Here is a 21,446-nt window from a genome sequence, read left to right as displayed (position 1 = left end):
CATGTTAGAGCCCATTCAGGCCTACCTGGCCCCATGGCTCTGGGAAACGATTTGGCAGATAAGGCCACTAAAGTGGTGGCTGCTGCCCTATCATCCCCGGTAGAGGCTGCAAGAAATTTTCATAACAATTTTCATGTGACGGCTGAAACATTACGCAGTCGTTTCTCCTTGACAAGAAAAGAAGCCCGTGACATTGTTACTCAATGTCAAAGCTGCTGTGAGTTCTTGCCAGTTCCTCATGTGGGAATTAACCCACGCGGTATTCGACCTCTACAGGTCTGACAAATGGATGTTACACATGTTTCTTCCTTTGGAAAACTTCAATATCTCCATGTGTCCATTGACACATGTTCTGGCATCATGTTTGCCTCTCCGTTAACCAGAGAAAAAGCCTCACATGTGATTCAACATTGTCTTGAGGCATGGAGTGCTTGGGGGAAACCCAGACTCCTTAAGACTGATAATAGACCAGCTTATACGTCTCAAAAATTCCAACAGTTCTGCCGTCAGATGGACGTAACCCACCTGACTGGACTTCCATACAACCCTCAAGGACAGGGTATTGTTGAGCGTGCGCATCGCACCCTCAAAGCCTATCTTATAAAACAGAAGAGGGGAACTTTTGAGGAGACTGTACCCCGAGCACCAAGAGTGTCTGTGTCTTTGGCACTCTTTACACTCAATTTTTTAAATATTGATGCTCATGGCCATACTGCGGCTGAACGTCATTGTACAGAGCCAGATAGGCCCAATGAGATGGTTAAATGGAAAAATGTCCTTGATAATAAATGGTATGGCCCGGATCCTATTTTGATAAGATCCAGGGGAGCTATCTGTGTTTTCCCACAGAATGAAGACAACCCATTTTGGATACCAGAAAGACTCACCCGAAAAATCCAGACTGACCAAGGGAATACTGATGTCCCTCGTCTTGGTGATGTCCAGGGCGTCAATAATAAAGAGAGAGCAGCGTTGGGGGATAATGTCGATATTTCCACTCCCAATGACGGTGATGTATAATGCTCAAGTATTCTCCTGCTTTTTTACCACTAACTGGGAACTGGGTTTGGCCTTGATTCAGACAGCCTTGGCTCTGTCTGGACAGGTCCAGACGACTGACACCATTAACACTTTGTCAGCCTCAGTGACTACAGTCATAGATGAACAGGCCTCAGCTAATGTCAAGATACAGAGAGGTCTCATGCTGGTTAATCAACTCATAGATCTTGTCCAGATACAACTAGATGTATTATGGCAAATAGCTCAGCTGGGGTGTAAACAAAAGTTTCCGAGATTGTGTGTTATTTCCATTCAGTATGAGAAATTTACTAGGACAGCTAATTTGTCAAAAAGTCTTTTTCAGTATATGTTACAGAATTGGACGGCTGAATTTGAACAGATCCTTCGGGAATTGAGACTTCAGGTCAACTCCACGCGCTTGGACCTGTCCCTGACCAAAGGATTACCCAATTGGATCTCCTCAGCATTTTCTTTCTTTAAAAAATGGGTGGGATTAATATTATTTGGAGATACACTTTGCTGTGGATTAGTGTTGCTTCTTTGATTGGTCTGTAAGCTTAAGGCCCAAACTAGGAGAGACAAGGTGGTTATTGCCCAGGCGCTTGCAGGACTAGAACATGGAGCTCCCCCTGATATATGGTTATCTATGCTTAGGCAATAGGTCGCTGGCCACTCAGCTCTTATATCCCATGAGGCTAGTCTCATTGCACGGGATAGAGTGAGTGTGCTTCAGCAGCCCGAGAGAGTTGCACGGCTAAGCACTGCAGTAGAAAGGCTCTGCGGCATATATGAGCCTATTCTAGGGAGACATGTCATCTTTCAAGAAGGTTGAGTGTCCAAGTGTCCTTCTCTCCAGGCAAAACGACACGGGAGCAGGTCAGGGTTGCTCTGGGTAAAAGCCTGTGAGCCTAAGAGCTAATCCTGTACATGGCTCCTTTACCTACACACTGGGGATTTGACCTCTATCTCCACTCTCATTAATATGGGTGGCCTATTTGCTCTTATTAAAAGGAAAGGGGGAGATGTTGGGAGCCGCGCCCACATTCGCCGTCACAAGATGGCGCTGACATCCTGTGTTCTAAGTGGTAAACAAATAATCTGCGCATGTGCCAAGGGTATTTCATGACTACTTGTACTCTACCTTTCCCGTGAACGTCAGCTCGGCCATGGGCTGCAGCCAATCAGGGAGTGATGCGTCCTAAGCGAAGAATAACTCCTCCTTAAAGGGGACGGGGGTTTCCGCAATTCTCTCTCGCTGGCATCTCTCTGGCTCTGCGCGCCCTGCGCTCGCTCGCTGCCTAAAGATGTAAACAATAGAGCGCGCGCGCCGGAGCTCTGGCTCCTAAAGATGTAATTGAAGGGGCTTTCGTTTTTGGGGCTGGGCGCTGGGCGCTTGCCCTCCTGGCTCCCAAAGATGTAAGCAATAAAGTTTTGCCGCAGAAGATTCTGGTCTGTTGCGTCTTTCCTGGCCGGGCGTGAGAACGCGTCTAATAAGAGATGGTGGCTGCCATTTTGTAGAAATCCAAGTTCCCAGGAGCTGAATAAAGTCTTGCTTGACTGGAACTGCATTCAGGCAGCAACTATCTCGCTCTTTTCGGCTTTGTCTAGGCATGCATTGCTTTTTAGGTAGATGATGTATAGTTGACCTAGCAGGACCTTCTACATTGGTGACTTTTCTCATTGCTATAATTGAACAGCTAAGGAGAGGTAACTTAAAGGAGGAGGGGCTTGGCTTATACTAGCTTGCAGTACAAGGAGGTAGTAGGAGTGGGGGGCAGCTGGTCACACCGTGTCCACAGCAGGAAGCAGAGAGATAAGAGCTGGTGTTTAGCCCACTTTCTTCTTTTTAATTCAGCCTGGTACCCAAGCCCTTGAGATGGCACCAGCCTCATTCAGGGTTAGTCTTCCGCTCTCAGATAAACATTTCTGTAAACATTCTCCTAGATAAACCTAGATGTGTGTTTCTTTGGTGATTCTAAAGCTAGTCAATTTGGCAACAAAGATTTTCCATTGCACCAGGTATCCCTTGCTTGCTGGACTCTCATTGCGGTCTTTTGGTTTGCACACCCAGAAGATGTATACTTGATGGCGATTTTTCTTTCTCACCCAGTTACCTTTCCTGTATTTTACAACAGACTCCCCTTAGTGCATGTAACATGAGTAGAAAGAAATGGCTCAGAGGAGGCAAAGCAAACTCATGCAAGGATACTGGGTGATTTCCACATCATATTATCAGATTCATCCTCCCCCCCCCCCAGCCCTGTTAAGCCAGGGAAGGGGGAGTGTTTAACAGTTCCTAATATCTTTCATTAATTTTACATGGACTGCCTGGCAAAGCTGCCACAGAATACTTCACATTCCAGTTCCCATCTCTATTTTTGCTAATTGGAGAATGTTTTGTTTCAACCAACCAGCCCAGCATCTGCCCCATCAAAATATCATCCCAGTCTAGGTACAACACCAGTCACTGAAGTGTCTCTTTGGTTCCTGGTTAATGTTGGTTCACTAGAATAATCTCTTTCTTTCCTCCTCCTCTTCCCCTCTCATCTCCCTCTCCTCCAGTTCCCTTTCTTACACACACACACACACACACACACACACACACACACACACACACACACACCATCTCAGAACTCCTAAGGGACTTAAAATATTTTACTGTTAGCTAGTTATTTTCAACATCCTTCCCTTCCGCTTCCCCTTAGCATAGCTCTAGGGTGAAAGGAAAGATGGATGTCTTGGAATTGCTTATCTAGCCAAGGCACTCTTGAAGAAGGAATAAGCTAGATAGGAATGAGTGATAAATGATTCCTGCCTTCTGAGCAACTTAATTTTAACTACCAACCTAATCCTGTCGTGTGTGTGTGTGTGTGTGTGTGTGTTTGTGTGTGTGTGTGTGTGTGTGAGAGAGAGAGAGAGAGAGAGAGAGAGAGAGAGAGAGAGAGAGAGAGAGGAGAGATATTATTCTAGTGAACAAACATTAATCAGGAACCTATACATTCTGAGCCCCAAGATAAATAAAGGAAGGATCCTGTATTTGAGAGGCTAAAATTAATATAAAAAGGAAGATGAATAAATGAACAAAAGATGGATGTGATAAATTGGGAGGATGGATGCATCTCTTTCCACGTGTAAACCTTCATTTTTCAAGGAGGGAAGTGGGTCTTGAGAGATCTCTAGAAGAGGATTTTCTCACCTGTCCTCTAGAAGATACCAATCAAACACACAATGGGTAGCACTTAGGGTCCCAGCTGGATCTGGGACCTGACATTTCAGTGTTAGTCACAGTGAGACAAGGACAGCAGAGGTCATGGCAGGGCACAGGAGACAAAGAGACTAGCTGTCCATGAAGGACTCTAACAAGGAAGATGGCCAGTGCAATTACTCTGGTTCCTGTGGGAAGACAAGAGAGGGCTGGCTTTATGAAACACCCCGAGGGGAGAATGGACTGAGCAGTTGGAATGTGTGTTGGAGAAGAAGAGATACCACCCTGGGCTTCCCACATGGATGTCTCAGTAGCATTAATTGGGACATCATGAGAGAAAAACATTTCTCAGTGACCGAATCATATTTGGCATATTGGACCCACTGGGTCACCCTTGGCTGGCCTCTGAGACCACAGAGTAATGAGCTCGCTGGGCCAGATGGCATGAGGTTATCGAAGAAACCCTGCATTTTGAGCCAATTATCATATTGCTAATACCTTTGTTTCTCATTCTTGTATCTCTCATTCACACACTAACATAAATTTCTTCAAAGTTTCTATAAATATATCAACTTGACATATACTAGAGTTATGTTAGAAGAGGGACCATCAATTGAGAAGATGCCCCCAATTAGATTGGCCTATGGCAAACCTGTGGTGAATTTCTTTAAATTGATGATTGATAGTGGAGAGCTTAGCTCACTGTGTGTGGTGCCAGCCCTGGGCTGGTAGTCCTGAGTGCTATAAGAAGGTAGGTTAAGCAAACCAGGAGGGACCAGCTAATAAGTAGTACTTCTCCATGGCCTCTGCATCAGCACCTGTAACTAGGTTCCTGCCTTGAGTTCCTGTTCTGATTACCTTTGATGATGGAGCATGGCCTGTGATTTGTAAACTAGAATTGTATAGTTTCCTCCCCAAGTTGCTTTTTGTCACAATGTAGAAACTTTTGTCACAGCAGTAGTAACCCTAACTAAGACTGAGAGAATTTAGGTTAATGAACCAACTCTTTATTTTGCCACCAGACATGGGAGCCAAATAACCAGTGTTTTCCTAAGGAGATGAGAAGGGACAGCCCAGATCTAGAGTCTTTATGGTGCATCAACTGATGTCTATCACTTGGGGCTCCAACAAGCAAACACATGGAGGGACTCTTAGAGTTTAGCATTCTTTTAGTCCATAGACCTCCTCCTCAAATGCAGAATGAATCTCTCAACTACCTCAGCATATGCCATGGCTTAAATACGACATGCCCTTCACGGGCTTGTCTTTGAACACTGTGTTGTTCTCCAGCTGATGACACTCTTTTGGGAGATTGTAGAGTTTAAGAGGTAGTGCCTCACTGGATTAAGGGGATCACTGAGAGGTGGTTCTAAGGGTTATATAGCCTGGTTCCACTTCCAGCTTAAGCTCCTTAACTACTGAGATGTAAGGAAGCCACTTTATGGTCCCATCACCATGCCTTCTTACCATAATGAAATTGTACCCTCTTAAATTGTGAACCAAAATAAATTCTTCCTCCCTGAACTTGTGTCTGAGAGGTGTTCTGTCCCAGTAAGGAGAAAAGTAATTAATACAGTGTTGTAGTGGTTTAAATAAGAATGGCCCCCAGCTGGTGGAACAGTTTGGGAAGGATTAGGAGGTGTGGTCTTGATAGAGGAGGCGTGTCACTGGGGGCGGGCTTTGAAGTTTCAAAAGCCTCATATAATTCCCAGTTAGCTCTTCACCTTGTGATTGTGGATCGAGATGTGAGCTCTCAGCTGTTCCTGTAGCCATGCCTTTGCTCAGCCATTGTGGATTCTAACCTTCTGAAACCAAAAGTCCAGTTAAACTCTTTCTTTTATAGGTTGCCTTGGCCATGGTGTTTGCAATAGAAAAGTAATATTTTGTAACTATCCCCCACTTTCAGAGATTCTCATTTCAGAGAAAATGGCAAGGGGCTTGATGAAACAGTCTTTATATTAGACAGAATGGAAATTTAGTCCACCCTATATAAATCTTTCTCAACCCTTGGTCAATAGTCCTACCCGTAGCCCTGTAAACTCTGTGTTAAGAGAAGCTGTGGACAAGCCAAACCACAACATTGGTTTAGTTTTTGAATTCTGTTGAAAAGTACTTTAATAATTGCAATGGATTTGAGGCTGAATAGAGGTTCTTGGGACTGAATTAGTTGAATTTAATTATCTCTGCTAAATTTATCTTGGGACCCAAGTCCCTCTAGTAATTTTTCAATACTTTTCAATATTAAAGGTGAGATGATGAAAGACAATACTTTAATAAAGGCTAATATCTTTGAACTTATAAGTCACAGACACACCTTTCCTTATAACAGCTACAGCTCGGGAGTTCAAGAGGGCTAAACACCACTTTCATTTTTTTATTTCTCTTTCCTCCTGGTATCTCATCTCCTAGCTAAGAAGATGAGTGTAAATTTCCTCTAATCTTGTCCCCTTTACCTTTCTCATCCTTCCGAATTAGTCCTTCATTAAGAAAAGTGATGTTTCAATGAGACCTGAGAGACTTAGGTTCTATTTGGAGTCTCCATTAGGCCAAGCAGGTAGATTACTCCACAGTGTCTCTCATCTAAATTCTTCAAGCTCTGGTGGCTGGCTTATAAACTTTGATTCACTGAAGAATACACAAAGATGATTTCTTTAAATCAAAGCAGTGTCTGTTAGCACTCCTGTGTGGCCCAGCTATTCTGTGGAAGTGAGCAATGTGGCTCTGAGATCAATCATCACTAACCAAGAGGGTGCTCTTGGCTCAGGATGGCAGCAACAGTGGGGGAAAGGATAAAAGGTTACTTTGAAAACACGACTGATTTGTTTTAAAGTGGGCAAAAATCAATGCGGCATAAGAAAGAACCTTTTTGCGGTACACTTAGAAAACAGATGTTATCATCTTTAGTAGATTCTTTCAAAGCTTTGATATTTCTTGGACAACATTTCAACAAGACATAAAAAGATAAAAATTCTCAATTATGAAACAGCTCAATTCATATATGAAATACGTATATGTGCATACAAACATATATCCATATATAGAGATAGAAAGATATATATGTTTATATTCATATCTAAATCTATATCTATCTGTTTTCTTTTGTCTTTGTTTTCTGAGCCAGGGTCTCACTATAATACTGAGGTTGGCCCACAACTGACTATATACACCTCAGAACACAGCCATCTGCAGAGCCCTCCCTGATGACTCCTTCTAGATTCTTGCGTGGGTTTACTCCTTACCAGACATTTTTGTAATCTTTTGCCACACTAAACAGTGTTTTACAAACAGTACTCTATTTCCTCATCTGTGTCATTTGCCTTGCCCAAAGAGTTTCTGCCTGTCAGGGTTATGGTCACAGGCAGTGATGAGCTAGTAAATGGTGAATAACTGACTTTCTGGGAGTGAAATGGTCCTAAACATACATACATACACATACATACACACACACACACACATACATACATATACAAACATACACATACATACATACACATACATACATACACATACATACATACACCATACATACATACACACATACATACACATACATACATACATACATACACACATACATATATACACACACACACACTTATACATACATATATATACATACATATACACACACATATATATACATACATATACCCTCATGCATACATACATACTCACATACGTACACACACATACATACATACATGTATACCCACATACACATACATATATACACACACATACACCTATACATACATATATATACATACATACACACATACACACATACACACATACACACATACACATGCATACATACATACATATATACATACATGCACACATACATATACACATACATATATACATACATATATATACATACATATAATCATACAAACATACATATATAATACATACATAAGTTTGTGATAAATTTTACTGGCATAGAAAATGTGTGTTTGAAAATTTACAAACACTAATAGAACACACGATACTTCTGTCAAGTCCTCGGGAGTTGATTTGTTCTCAGAGGATATTTTTTGTTGAGTCTTGCCAAACACTTTGATCTGGAGCCAACCCAGGGGCACCATTCAACCGTGCTTTTGCAAATTGAGTTGCATCCCAATCCAATTATTCCTCATACAAGAAACTTGGTGCAGTTCAGTGCATCACATGTTTGGTATTTGATCTGGGGTGAAGTGATTTCTCACTCTTAAACAAGTTCTCGCTAATACTCCAATCTCTTGCAGCTTCCTCACCAAGACATACAGCTTTTAAAGGTTAATTTGCATTATTGGCATCTTCTTCATTGCTGGTCCCTTTTTTGGCAGTATTGAGAATTGAACTTACAGCCTTACGCATACTGAGTGAATGCTTTACCACTGTGCTATTTCCCCAAACTGTCATTACTTTTCAAAGCCTATTAAATGATTCATACTACATCAAGCTCTGATTGTAGATTTGCCATTTTCTGTGGGTTAAAATTGCTATCAATGTGTAGGTTCACATGAGGTAGTTCATCTTTAATTATACTTCTACCAAAGAGACAAGATAAAAGCAAACAAAAGTAAGAGCATATATAATCAAGTAAAGGGAATGATTAAGGACTAATAGGTTTTTAAATATTAACTACCTTTGGTTTCAGTAACTGTTTTAAATAACTTTATATAATGTAGTATTTAATACAATAGCTCTATTGGATGACTGGCTTACAAAAATCTCTGCCTATTTATCAATCCACACTTGAGACCTGGAAGAGCTAGTTCTAATACAGCAATGTGCCTCTGTTTTATCATCCAGTGTCTTCCCTGGTTCTGGGCTACTGTAAGAAAACTCAGTATCTTCATGGTGCGCTTGAGGGCCTTTGGTTTCTAAAAGTCCGATGGCCAAAGAGCTTGAAAAATAAGGCAGCCTCCTGACATCTCCTTAGCAAATGTTGTTGATGAAAAGGGCTGTCAGATGCACCAGAAGAGGGCATCAGATCTCATTACAGATGGTTGTGAGCCACCAGGTGATTGCTGGGAGTTGAACTCAGGACCTCCAGAAGAGCAGTCAGTGCTCTTACCTGCTGAGCTATCTCTCCAGCCCCTCCACCTTACTTTTTGGCATAGGGTCTTTCACTGATCCTGAAGCTCAGCATTGGTGTAAACTTCATGGCCAGCAAAACCCAGGGATCATCCTGGCTTCCTCCTCAGCATTGGGGATTGCAGGCATGCCTGGCTCCTCCTCAGCAGTGGGGATTGCAGGCATGCCTGGCTTCCTCCTCAGCAGTGGGGATTGCAGGCATGCCTGGCTTCCTCCTCAGCAGTGGGGATTGCAGACACGCCTGGCTTTTTATGTGAGTTCTGGGGGACAGAACTCAGGTCCTGAAGCCCACAGGCAAGGTACTTTACCAACGAAGCCAACTCCCCAGCTTGGTTCTTGACTTTTTCTGAAACCCCAAGAGCTCTTAGGATCTTGGCTATTCACTTGACAATTGACCATTGAAAGCCTACCCCTAGCTTTTTGATTGTTGTTCAGAGCTGTTATAGAAGAATCTTCCATTGCTGTTCCTCGATTTTCCTTCTTCCAAAGAAGACATTCAAACCATCAGTGGTGAAAAACACAGCCACGAGCTTTTGCTTTGGATGGACCTAAAGTACCTGGCTTCAAGGTAGTACTAATCTTGGCATCACTCAGCAAAACTGAGCAAGAAAGGAAGGGTTTCATGTACCAGACTAGCAAATTAGTGCGACGGGTATGAAATGAAACACCATGTCTGGCCCCGCTTTTGGGAAACTCATAGCTTGGTGAAAAATAGTGAAAAATTAAACATTCAATTATGCGTCTTTGTTGCAGGGACATCGTGCTGAGAATCCAAAGCAGGGATGCTTTCCAAGACCCAGGGGCTAAAGCAAGACCTAAAGCACTGAATAGAAGCAGGCTGTCGGGAAGCCTGAAGTCTGGTGCTGTGGAGAGAGGGTCTACCTTGATATTCATTTTTTTTTAAACTCGTTTTTTCTGGATTTCTTTATTTACATTTCAAGTGTTATCTCTTCTCCAGGTCTCCCCTCTGGAAACACCCTCTCCCCTCCCCCTCCCCCTGCCTCTATGATGGTGCTCCCCCACCCTCCCACCCACCCACCAACTCCCAACTTCCCACCCTGGCATTAAACCCCCACAGGACCAAGGGGTGCTCCTCCCACTGATGTCCAACAGAGCCATCCTCTGCCACATATGTGGCCAGAGCCATGGGTCCCTTTATGTGTACTCTGTGGTTGGTGGTCCAGTCCCCAGGAGCTCTGAGGGTATCTAGCTGGTTGATACTGTTGCTTCCCCAACAGGGCTGCAAACCCCCTCAGCTCCTTCAGTCCCTTCTCTAACTCCTCCATCGGGGACCCTGCAGTCCAATGGTTGTCTGTGAGCATCTGCCTCTGTATTTGTAAGGCTCTGTCAGAGCCTCTCAGGAGACAGCCATATCAGGTTCCTGTCAGCAAGCACTTCCTGGCATCTGCAATAAGCGTCCGGGTTTCGCAACTGTATATGGGATGGATCCCCAGGTAGGGCAGTCTCTGGATGGCCTTTCCTTCAGTCTCTACTCCACACTTTGTCTCCATATTACCTTCTGTGAGTATTTTGTTCCCCCTTCTAGGAAGACACACTTCGGTCTTCCTTCTTTTTGAGCATCGTATGGTCTGTGAATTGTATTTTGGGTATTCTGAACTTTTGGGCTAATATCCACTTGATATTCATTTTTAAGATAGGTTTGTTTCTTTAGTCATTACTAGAGTTTCTGCAGACAAGACTAGTGAAAGCGAGCTGTAGGCTGGTCCAATCCACCACTAAAGGGATCAAATTCTCAGTCAACCCTATGGAATCAGGGTTTAGGGACTATGTATCAACTATGAGCCTGAGAGTGATGATTTACATTTCCACAGACTTGTGTTTTCAACGACATGGTGGTGAGTGCATTTACACCACTGACATTGGCAAACACGACTTTCTTCTCTAAGGGCACATAGCTACAACAGTGACCAGCACACCACTATGTGTATTTTTTTTACTTTGGAGTCTTTGCTGCTACCTCCCACTAGTTGCAATCGTCTTCACTGGTTTCTGCATTGCATTCTGCTAAAGAAAATCCAACGTCAACCCCATTATATTCCAGTCTTTGTGCAACTACTGCTGTTGGGATTTGTTCTACATAGAATTTGTCCAGAAAGACGGAGAGTTCCTGCCTGTGAGGTCACCTTGGACTCGGGGGAGTGGCATTTAATGACCAATATTCCTTGCTCTGGTTTCTCAAGAAGACAATTCTGAGAAGCATTCCTAAGTCTCCCCAGAGACTGGAGTCAAGCACCTGGGGAGTGACATTTAATGACAAATGCTCCTGGCTCTGGCTTTCCAGGAAGACGGTTCTGAGACCGAATTCCTAAGTCTCCCCAGGGACCTGGATCAAGCACCTGTCACTCACAGCAGGAACTACCTTTGAAAACAATCTTTTCTTTTTCTGAATATTCTCCTTCTATCTCCCTCATTTGCTCTGGGATTGTTGCCCAAACGAATTTCTGCATGCTGTCTGCATCCCAGGAAAAACACACCCTTCAGCTGAGTTTGTTGACATTTGTTATGTCAGTCTTGGAACTGTCCTGCTGTATTAATAAGGTGATAATGAGGAAATGGCCTATGGTGAACAATTAGTTCACTGTGATGTGTTAGAAGCCTTGTCTGGTCCCCTAGGCCCAATCATGCCTTGCTCCCATGAGGAATCTTTGGAAGCACACATCACATTGTAAGGTAATTAATTGACGGATTAACACATCATATTTCCCTTTCCTCTATGTGTTTGACACCAGGACAGTGGGGCCTTGACTTCCTCCTCACCTTACAGCATTCCCTCCCTCACTTGCTCAGACTCGGTACTTGTAAAATGTGGATGAGCCAATGAAGTAAGCCCTTTAAAGGCATCTTTAGCATATCTTAGAAGAGTCATTAAATACTAACTATGGGTGGATGGTGGAGAAATGAATTACAGAAGTGAGTCCAAACCATCCAGCATGCAAGGAATAATACACAGGGGACATTAAACAATACAGGCTAAGGAAATAAAGGAGGTGAGGTTTTATTAGCCTGTTGTGACTGTGAAATGTCTCCCATGGGCTCAGGTGTTTGAGCATTTGGGTCCTAGCTGGTGTCGCTGTTCTTGGAGGTTGTGGACCTTTTGGGGATTATGGTCTAGCAGAAATGAATTACTGTGGGGGTAGACCTTCAGTGATATCTGCTTCTGATTCTAGCCCAAGCTCTCTGCTCTCTGGCTAGTCTTTCTGTGAGCACTGGCTGCTGCAAGTTCCAGCCATCTTAGACCAAGTTGCTGTACTATGCCTTTTTCACTGCGATGGATGGAATTCCCTGAACCCATGAGCTAAATCAAACCCTTCTACCGAGTTGCTCTTGTCAGATATTTTTATCTGAGAGACGAGAAAATTAGTTAATACAAAGCCTGCATTTCCTAAGTCATATATGTGTGTGTGTGTGTGTGTGTATACATACATATATATATATATATGTATATATATATGTATATGTATATATATATATGTGTGTGTGTGTGTGTGTGTGTAAGATAGATAGATAGATAGATAGATAGATAGATAGATAGATAGATAGATAGATAGATAAAGGGACTGCCAGGCCAGCTAGAGAAGCAGAAACCACCAGTAACTGCCAATTTTTAATGATGATCTTCAAAAATGCATCTTTTTATCACCAGGAGCCTGTGATACATTTATGTTTCTTTTTGTTTTGTTTGGCTTGGTTTTTGGTTTTTGGTTTTTGGTTTTTGTTTTTGTTTTCAAGACAGGGTTTCTCTGTAAAGCCCTGGCTGTCCTGGAACTCACTTTGTAGACCAGGCTGGCCTCAAACTCAGAAATCCGCCTGCCTCTGCCTCCCCAGTGCTGGGATTAAAGGCGTGCGCCACCACGCCCAGCCTGTGATACATTTATAACAACAGCGAAGGAATCAAAGACACAGGCGAGCCAAGTTCCCAAAGCATTGAGGTTGAACACAGGTATCGTAAACCTAAACAACACATATTGCTACAAGCACGGAACAATGATGTGTAGAAACCCGAGAAGCAGCCAGAGAACGCCCACTTGTATACAGAACGGCAGCAAACACTGAGAAATGGCTGCCACACAGAAACCAGAAGCAAGGGGGCAGAAAGCAACTCAATCTCCGAGGGGTGGGCAGGAGGTCCCAGATCTGCTCCTCAAGGTTTCTGCAGAAATTATCTGAGGATTCCTCCTTCTCAAAATTTTAAGTGCAAAAGCCTGTAAGGTTAGAATCTCGGCAGAAAAGTTAACATCAGGCGTCTGCTCTCAGCTGCGACCCTTCTTTTGTGCTTTTGCCTTAAGCTCCTTCCTTTAAGGTGATTGGCCACACCAACCAGTTTCATAGTGCCTTCTGTTCCATCCCCCACCTTGTATATTTTTTAAACCATAGGAAACTTGTTTCCAGCTTTAGAGCATATAAAGCTTTCAAGTATCTTTACAAATTGTCCCCAACAGTCATAAAAACAAAGCCTCACCTATTAACACTAGGGGGCAGCATCGGAGGGTCTTTCTCATCACGTAGGGCAGTGGGGGGAAATCCCTTCTTCAGCATCAGTCATGCTAAAGAACGCCTCTCTTTGTTGGACTCAGCTCCATTTATTTCTGTGTACTTTGCAGCCGCTCTCTTTGAGGGCGCTTTGATTCTCTGTCCCCCCAAGTCCTGAACTCAGCTTTAGTAGATAGTAGATGCTCAGTGAAGGGCAGGAGTTTTACAATTAGTGGCAGAAAAATTTACAGACAATGACATGCAAACTGAGAAAGAGCATCTTAAAAAAATATGTGAAGGGTGGACTGTGCATGCCACTTAAATAATATTTAAATCACATCTGTATATCTCCAGTCCTTCGATTAATTATCAAAAAAAAAAAAAAAAAAGATGTACCTAAGTCCTTATACTCATTAGGGAATAAAAAAGCTGATCTAAGTCTTCCCTTAGGGAAAGAGAAGTATTCTAGATTAAATGATAATGTCTCCCAAAATTCATGTGTTGAAGCCATAAACTCCATCAAAGAGCAATGCTATTTAGACATGGGGTCTTCGGGAGGTACGTAAGGTTGGATGAGAACATGGAGGAAGGGGTGTAAGGATGGGATTGGTGTCCTTTAATTAGAGACTCCACAGAGCTCTCTCTCTCCCTCACTCCCCTCAGTGTGAAGACACAGGGTGAAAGCACCCATCTAGAAGCCAGAAAGAGCTCCCTCATCAGGTACCCAATTGACACCTTGATCCTGAACTATCAACATCAAGAAAGAGTCATGGGAAGTAAATTGCCATCGTTAGAGCTACCCAGCCAATGGTATTTTGTCATGATAGCCCAAGAAGTCAGAAAATAAAGTGATACGCCAGAAATACTGTTAAAAGTGAAAGCTATTAAAGAATAAAGTGAGCCCAGCGTGGTGAAGTCACGTGCCTTTAATCCCAGAATTCAAGAAGTGGACCTAGGGGACTCTCTGTGAATTTCAAGTTAGTCTGGTCTACAGAGTGAGTTACAGGACAGTCAGGGATATACAGTAAGACCCTTTCAAAATAAATAATAAATAAGTAAATAAAAAACCAAAATAAACCAAAATAAATAAATAATAAATAAGCACATGAATAAATGAATACATGAAAGAAAAAAGAAAAGGAAAAAAAGAAAACAGTGAAGCAGAATCTAAGTGAATTAAATGGAAGAATAGATAGATAAACCATGCTGTAATCCACTGGTGTCCTTCATGATAATAGAACAAATCAATAACACTAGGAACAGAAAGAGTACTGTAAGGGAACACATATAGAGGTGGAGTTTTAAAAAAGTTACAGTTTTTGTACATGTATGAGAGTTTGCCTACATATATGTGTGTATATAACATGTGTGCAGTAGCCACAGAAGCCAGAAAAAGGCATTAAAATTCCTGGAACTAGAGTTACAAGTGAGCCTCATGGTTGTGAGTGTCCGTGTGGGTGCTGGGAACTGAAATCAGGGCCTCTGCAATAGCAGTAGGTGTTCTACTGCTGAGCCATTTCTGTAGCCCCAGAAATGGGGTTTTAATGGTAGCCCTGCAACTCTGTTATGTACCAAGAGTCTTTTTGAAAATGACATTGTTTGATTGTTTCTAAAAGTACCCATACAGATGTCTCACGAAACAGAACATCAAAGACTAGTGTATGGGTTGTCACCACTTCTCTGTGCAATATTGGGACCTTTGCTTATTTCCCCCCAATTTTTCTATACCTTGGCTCAGTCTGGTGCTTGGCTTACCAGTCTTCAGGAGGCAGGAGGGCTACTGCTTTTAGTAGCTACTAAAAGTGTGAACAGATTAATTCTCCCCCTCACAGAACACCAAGCTCAAAGATAAAGAATTATATATGCTAACCACTCACCACAAAGTCTATTTCTAAAATTAATTCACATAGCCAATGCATCTTTAAGCCTTAGACTTAGCAGAAAAAGAGAAGTATAGATGAAAGGTAAGGCTTAGATTTCACAGGAGAGAAGATGATGTCTTCTGTGTCCTTGGTCTGTGATATATCTATCAGTGGTATTGCATTCAAAATTTACAAGTGAGGAACCTCCAGTTTAATGTTTCTTTTCACCTACTCATTTGCTAGTAGACTGGGATCCGATTAAACATATCTACCCAGAACAGAGATGCAGCCTTTGCATCCTTCTTCTTCTTTTTTTTTTCTTTTTTAAAGATTTATTTATTTCTTATATATAAGTACACTGTAGCTGTCTTCAGACACTCCAGAAGAGGGAGTCAGGTCTCATCATGGTTGGTTGTGAGCCACCATGTAGTTGCTGGGATTTGAACTCAGGACCTCTGGAAAAGCAGTCAGTATTCTTAACTGCTGAGCCATCTCTCCAGCCCTGAGATACATCGTTCTTAAACAGGCTTTTAGAAAGTGCATGGTAGTACGGGAGGAACATCCTATGGCCAGGGTAGCAGTGCAGTCTCTTCATCTTTTCACGTGTTTATTTGTTAGCACTTCTTCTTTTGAAGACCATCCCAGTTGTGCACAGCTTTTTGAGGGTCTCATGACTTTACACTGAACACAGCACTGTTGAGAATTTTGGTGTTAATCTCTATTTTGGAAAATTTATCAAGAATATATATCCATATATATATCCCTAGTAATTAAATCAGAAATAGTAGTTGAATTTCATCAAGTGCTGTGGCATCTATTGAGATAATTACACACTGTTATTATGGAAATGGGATGAATTGTATAAATCATTCAGATTGCTCTTGTCCTCTGACACGCACAGGTGAGGTTAATGACAGAAAGGAATGTCAGCATGCATTTCTAACTTCATCCACGGGCCTTGCTCTTATTAGAAAAATTGAACACAGAGGAAAAGAGGAATACGGTGAGCTCATCAGCCAGGAACAACGACGGTTGTGTATGCTTTTTGATTTCTAATAGAGAAAAATTTTACTTCTACCATAGGCCCTCTGTATCCTGGTTCCATATCTGCAAGCGGAACCAACTCTGGCCTGAACATATTGGAAGCACTGTTGCATTGGTGCAGAACCTATAGAGACTTTTTCCTTGTATGGTGACAGGTGAGGATAGTCACTGTGGTTCATTTAATAGAGCCTTTCCAAGCAGAAGCAGAGCTGCCTGGAATGTGGAGACAGGAGTCATCCAACAGTGAGATGCACCAAGCAGAAAGGACAGATTGATTGGTGGAGGGTGTCGGCGGCTGGGGAGGGAGCTCAGATGGTGGAGGGTGTCGGCGGCTGGGGAGGGAGCTCAGATGGACTGCAGGTCATGGAGCTGGCTCTGTCCTGTCTAAAGGGAGTACATTCCATTTGCTCTGATCAGGCAATGATCTGAGCACAGGCACTTGATAGAATTTTGGTGACAATTATTCTAAGTGACTCTGTGACTATAAAGGCATATAAAAAAAGAGAAAACGCACCATGGTTTATAAATCCTATAAATCATAGGTAAGCTATGTACACAGGCACCAGCTTGTTCCCAAATCTCAATGTCACCACTCCAGCCCCACCTCTGACCCTTCTGGCTCTGATCTGCTGTATGCTCTTCAACCTAAGTCCTTATATCATTCAAATTATCCCACAACAATGACTTTAGAGATAAATCGTGGTCTTCTTCTTGCTCTTTTGACAAGCAAATACATCCTCACTGAGTTGTGACCCCATGTCCTTTCTCTGGCACCACAACAGACTCTTAAATTGCTTATACCAGACTCAGCAGAAGACCCTGCATACCCACAGTTAAGGCTGGGGGCCAGCGAGAGAGTCATAAAAGAGATGTGCTGTAATAAAGGCTGAAATGGGCTTCATTAAAAGAAGAACTTGTTTTCTTTAGGATGGTACAATTCTGAATGATCTCTGTTGCCCTTTAAAACTATCTGCTAAATGCTGGACATTGTGGTCTTATGGTATTTATACGCTTTAATCTTTTAATCTACAAAAGGCAAATAGGCACAAAAGCAGAACACACACACACAGACAAACACACAGACACACAACCATATAGACACACAAACATAGAAACATATACATGTACATGGACACAACCACACACACAGCCACACATAGCAACACACATATACACAAACAGACACAAACACACCAATGCACACACAAACACATAGACATATACACAGACACATATACACACATGCACAGACACATACACATACACAAACACACAGACATGTAAACATATAGCCTTATACAGAAACACACATAGACACAAGCACACATACACACATACAGTTACAAACACAGACACATACACAGAGACATACACAGATATACACACAGACACATATATACACACATACACACATATGCACACGTACACACATGCAGACACACACATACACATACAGACACATATATACACACATATGTACATGTACACACATGCAGACACACACAGAGATACACACACACAATATCTAGAATAAGATGACTTTAAATCCTACTCCCTTATAAATCACCCTTCTCTGTTTGTTTTTGTGAAAATGTATATAATGAGTCTGGTGGTGGTGGTGGTGTGCCCTTTTAATCCCACCACTCAGGAGGTAGAGGCAACTGAATCTCTGAGTTCAAGGCCAGCCTGGTCTACAGAGAAAACTCCAGGACAGAAAGAACTGTATACTGAGACCCTGTCTTAAAAACAGAAACAAAACATATCAAAAACAAACAAAGGGAACCATGGGCTCACTGCGCACATGTTCTCTACAAAGGGCAGAGTATATTCTATGGAAAAGGAGTGTGGTGGCTTTTTTTTCTCTTGTTACCTCTGCACTTTCCAGCGAAGCCCTGCATACTGTAGCTCCAAAGATAAAGTGCTCATTTGGAATCTGTCCAACTGGTGAGCAAAGAAATGCAACGGAACTAAAACAAGTTGTTGATGATTTGCTGTAACTGGGGGTGACGCCAAGTGGGTAGTAGTGATGGCGTTCGAGCCCTGGCTCTGGAGTGAATCAAACCTGTGCTACCATTAAGGGTTGCCTGTCTTGGCAGAGGCACCAGCTCTTATCTCCATCATGTCTGTCTCACTGGGAATGTGGGCTTAGCTCCCAGGGGGCAAGGTAAGTCACTCCTGCTGTCCCTCTCTCTTAGTCACAGCATTAAGATTTCATCTCCACATCCTCGTCCTCACCCTGTTCTCTGTGGAGTAAACTCATACGTATGTGAAGTTGCTAGGGAAACTGTCAAAATGAGATAGTTAAAAGAGAAATAGGAAAATATCCACTCTGGCTTTTAATCTTTTTTTTTTAACACTTTGTTTTGTGTGCCTGTGTGTGTGTGTATGCATGTATATGCATATGCATGTGTATGTCTGTATTTGTGTGTGTGCACATGCTCATGGCCAGTGCACATGGAAGCCAGAGACAGCCAATGGGAGTCAGCACTCTCCTTCCTAGGGATTGAACTGGGTTCATCATGTTTGACAACCAGCTGGTGCCTTTTCTTGCCCAGTGATCTCACCTGCCCCATACTCTGGTTTTTACCCTCCAGCATCCAATCACCAACTTGTATATTGATATGCAAAGGCTTTAGGCCTGGCAGGGAGAGCAGGGATTATTCTCATTTCTTAGACACAGAAACCCAGGTTTAGGAATATAAAGTCCTCTGTAATTAGAGAAGCTAGGGATTGGTGAGCCAAGGTCTTGAAAGTCTTCGCACGCCTTTAATCCCAGCATTTGGGAGGCAGAGGCAGGTGGATTTCTGAGTTCGAGGCCAGCCTGGTCTACAAAGTGAGTTCCAGGACAGCCAGGGCTACACAGAGAAACCCTGTCTCAGAAAAACAAAACAAAACAAAACAAAACAAAACAAAAAACAAACAAAAACAAAAAACAAACAAAAACAAAAAACAAAAAAACCAAAAACCAAACCAAACCAACCAACCAACCAAACAAAATAACAAAGGATTTGGGAGAACCAGAGAGAAGGGCTCAGAGCAAAGGCATGTTTACTCTTAGACTGGCTTTAGACAAAGGCACTCTTACTCTAAGAAGGGATATGGGTTCCTGTTAGGAGCTCAGCCTCAGGAGACAGTGAACCTGAAAGCCAAGTTTGACTTCACTACTTAGCTGTGTGACCACAACTAGGTCATATAACCGTTCTCTGAAACTCAGCTTTTTTTGCCTGTAAAATGGGATAAAGAATTGTTCTTTCCTTATGGGACCACCACACATCAGAAACGTTCATGTATTTAAGGTCTCAGCACCATGCTGGCTCAGGGCCAGCATCATATTTCAGCCATTCCTGTTACTTTGTCATCCATCCAAGACTTGGTAGACAGCTGCTCACTTACAGCTTATTACAATGACTAACGGGCACATGGCACTTTCCTGGCAGAGCCTCCCAGATAAGCTGACAACTTAGTAATCAGAGATGAGTTGGTTGAGGGAGGAGAAAGGGAAATAGTAGCATGTGTTTATCATGTGCGCTGCTAGGAGCTTCTGCCCCCCAAAGTGGATTCACAGATGTCTTTGGCAAGGACCAAGCAACAGAAGGCAGGAGCGCCAGTGAGCCTGTGGTCCCTGTGGTGGCATCTTGGAGGAAGCTGCCACAGGAGCGACAACTGTAGGATCAGAGAAAGACATGTTCCCATTCTTCCCTTCTGGAGAGCAGAGGCCCCAGGGACTTTATACACATCGCTTCTGGACATTACTACAGCATCTCTATTGAGGAGGCACTGCCACTATTTTCTTTCATTTTATGGTGGGCAGAGTGAAGCCTGGGTAAGAGGAAATAAGGTGATTGCCTAAAAGAACCCGAGGCTGAACCTGAAACAAGGAAGATGGAGACCTCTTCTAGAATCTTCCCTTTGAATTCGGACACCACCAAAGTGTGTCTCTTTGGCTCTTTATGGTCCACCATTTTGGATTCACAAGTTATGTGTTGACGTGTGTCCTTCCCGCCTTGCCTGCTAGGTTTTCAGCTACAGGCTCACTACGCCGTGCTCACCTTTAGAAACCTCTTTCTTAAAGTCACATTTGTTGAAAGAAAGTGGCAAGCTCCCTACTAAAATCCCGTTTGCAAATATCTAACGCCCACCTTCCCCAACAGACTCCCTTGGTGTCTGGATTCCAAGACATTGGCAGGTGGAATTTTCACTCCCCCAAGGAAATTTACAGACCTCAGGTTGTCAGAACCCGGGATAGCAGAAGGCTACCTGAATAATGGGCTCACCTCACCTAGGTCTTTACCCTGATGCTCGGTAATCAGAGGCAGCCTGACTGCAGACCCATCATCATGATATGTACCACATCAACCCCGTGACACAAAACCTTCCTGTGCCCTCTGAGACCTAAGAAGAAACCCTCAATCTGTCCTGTGGGTTTGAACTCTCCTTAGAGTCTCACTAAGTACTCTGTCTGTCTGTCTGTCTGTCTGTCTGTCTGTCACTGTCTCTGTCCATAGCATTAACACATTTCTTATTTAATGGGACAACCTTAAGGTGAACCTTTAATTCTGGACTCTTTCACTCCTTATGTCTGTATGTTGAAATCCTAACGCTTATGCTGTGACCATCTTTTCAGATGCAGTTCGTTAGATGACAGACCAGGAGGGCAGAAGCTGGTACTCTCTGTGACCTTATCAAACAGGGAACTTGGGAGGTGGATGCGTGCAGGGACACCATCTTGTGAAGGGGAC

The 21,446-nt window shown here is 42.9% G+C and overlaps 1 protein-coding gene across 2 annotated transcripts in view; it reads right to left on the bottom strand.

Moving 5' to 3' along the window:
• The window catches only part of Vat1l (vesicle amine transport protein 1 like), a 168,794-nt gene that overhangs the window by 47,396 nt on the left and 99,952 nt on the right, over positions 1 to 21,446 (bottom strand). The window lies entirely within an intron of this gene.

Source organism: Mus musculus, chromosome 8 (genome assembly GCF_000001635.26).
Source record: "Mus musculus strain C57BL/6J chromosome 8, GRCm38.p6 C57BL/6J".
In the NCBI taxonomy this organism is placed as follows: domain Eukaryota; kingdom Metazoa; phylum Chordata; class Mammalia; order Rodentia; family Muridae; genus Mus; species Mus musculus.
Note: the sequence above shows the minus strand (reverse complement) of the source record. Positions and strands in the feature narration are given on the sequence as shown.